At 38.5% G+C, this 2,551-nt stretch overlaps 1 protein-coding gene across 1 annotated transcript in view; it reads left to right on the top strand.

The window, feature by feature from the left end:
* The window catches only part of TRIP4 (thyroid hormone receptor interactor 4), a 71,757-nt gene that overhangs the window by 38,691 nt on the left and 30,515 nt on the right, over window positions 1-2,551 (top strand). The window lies entirely within an intron of this gene.

Here is a 2,551-nt window from a genome sequence, read left to right as displayed (position 1 = left end):
TACCCTTTTATGTAATGATGTTTACTTTGAATTTATATTAGTTCACACAAACACTCCATCCATGCTTTTGTTCCGGCCCTCTGGTCCAGTTTAACAATTAATTTTGACCAGACTGTTTGAATTCCAAAAATAAAATTGGACCTCAAAGCGTTAAAGAACTCAGAGACAAATAGGGGAAAAGATTATATATGCATCTTTAAGACTAATGGAGATATAAATAAAGTACAGTGGAAATCCAGAGGAGGGAAAGACTACTTCCAGTTGAGGGGATTAAAAGAGGCTTTTTATAGGGAAGCTGCCATTCATTACAAGTAAATATCCAAGAAAATGGATGTTTGGGGATGATGGGGAAAAAGCATTCCAGGCAGAATGAACTGTCAGAAGGCATGGGTACACAATAGCATGGGAGATATATATATGGAATACTGAATTTAAGCAACCTAGATAGTACTCCTAAAAAGCATTATTATGTGAGAAATAGACTAGGGTTAGGTAGGTAAAACCAGAGCTTAAATGTTTAGCTAGGAAGTTTTCACATTTTTATTTTGTAAATTAATGTGAGCCATAGAAGGTTCTTAAACAGAGAATTGCATTCAAAGCAGTGCTGCAGACAGCTTAACTGGAAATATTTGTTCATCAGCACTGTATATGTGCTAGGTTTTTTTGCTAGGTGCTGGGAAATTAAAAGATAAAGGCCTAATTCCAGTCCTTAAGGATTTCAAATTTAGTGGAAAGATGTGTTTGAATACAAATAATTACCTTTAATTAAGGTAATTGATATGATAGCCACATGTTATAGGTACAATAGGTCTTTAGGAGAGAGTTCATAAGCCCACTCAAGGAGTCACAAAAGAAATAGTGTTTAAGAGGAGATGTAAGGGATGAATAGGAATTTTCAAGCAGACAGATCTGGAAAGGGAATTCCAGGTAGAAGATACAACATGTACAGAGGCTCAGCAGTTTGAGAGCTTTGGAGAACCACAAGTAATTAAGTATTGTTTGAAGTTAAAATGGACTAGTAGGTGTATTAGTTTCCTAAGGCAGCCATGACAAAGTAACACAACTGGTTGGCTTACGACAACAGAAATCTATTCTTTCTCAGTTCTCAACATTGAAATTAAGATGTTAGCAGTGCCGTACTCCCTCTAAAGCAGCGGTTCTCAACCTGTAGGTCGCGACCCCTTTGGCAGCCGAATGACCCTTTCACAGGGGTCGCCTAAGACCATCCTGCATATCAAATATTTACATTACGATTCATAACAGTAGCAACATTACAGTTATGAAGTAGCAATGAAAATAATTTTATGCTTGGGTCACAACATGAGGAACTGTATTTAAAGGGCCAGAAGGTTGAGAACCACTGCTCTAAAGGCTCTCCTGGAGAATGCTTTCTTCCCTCTTTCAGCCTCTGGTGCTTGTAAGGCAGCCCTTGGTTTGTAGCTTGTTATTCTAGTCTCTGCATCTCTCTGCAAATGGCCTTCTTTCCTGTGTATCTTTTTAAAAATATATATATTAAAGCCGGGGACAGTGAAACAAGAAAGGGCTGGGGAAATGAGCCTAGTCTGGTCTGCTTTGGCTTACTAGGAAGTCAGAGAAAAAGGGGCCTCGGGGTTAGCCCTGGACAAACTGCCACTGCCCATTGCTACTTGGTTGGGGTGGGGTCCCTTAGAGTTTAGGAAATTACCTGTTGGGGGAAGGAGAAGGGGAGGGGCAGAGAGAAGTTGAGGGTATGCTCCCTGGAGGAAGAGCTTGCCTCCTGTGTGTCTTTGTCTTTATGTGTTCTCCCCTTTTATAAGGACACCAGTCATTAGATTTCGGGTCCACCCTAATCCAGTATGACCTTAACTCATTTACATCTACAGAGATTCTATTTCCAAGTAAGGTTCTGGTGGATGTAAATTCAGAGGGGATACTACTTAAGCCAGTACAGTAGGCAGCATCTTATTATGAAAGCCTTTATGTCTCATTCTAAGGAGTTTGGTTTTATCCTAAAGTAGACAAAGAAAAGGCCTTGAAGGATTTTAGCTGAAGATTGACGTAACATCCATGCCTATGTAGAGAATGGATTGGAGGGAGGAATAAGACTAGAAGCAGGGAAATAGCTAAAAAGATTATTGTAGTAACTCAGTGGGGAGATTCTGGGGGCTTAAATTAGTGTTGTAGCACTAGGAGTGCAGTGGACAGTTTCTTAAAGGCTAAAAAGGTAGATGAGACCACTTAACAGGGCTCAATAGTATTATTGAAAGGTAATAAAAGGTTAATTTAGCAAAATGACTGTGAGAATAGAGAAACAAGTAATATAAACAAGAACTGTAATAGAGAAGAACAGAATGTGGGCCTCAGAATTGTTCAAATATTAACATAATTATGAAATTACTTATTTCCCATGTAATGGATCAGTTCTTCCTCTGTGTTCCTACTGAAGAGTTTATATCCCTGTCTAGTATTTATTCAATTCTGCCTTATATGTTATATAGGTGGTGGGGTTTTTTTTTTAGGTTCTGTATGCATTCTTTTTTTTTTCCTTTATTGATTACGGCATTACATATGT

The sequence above is a fragment of the Myotis davidii genome, unplaced genomic scaffold (assembly GCF_000327345.1).
Source record: "Myotis davidii unplaced genomic scaffold, ASM32734v1 scaffold461, whole genome shotgun sequence".
Classification (NCBI taxonomy): Eukaryota; Metazoa; Chordata; class Mammalia; order Chiroptera; family Vespertilionidae; genus Myotis; species Myotis davidii.
This window is presented reverse-complemented; position numbering and strand designations above follow the sequence as displayed.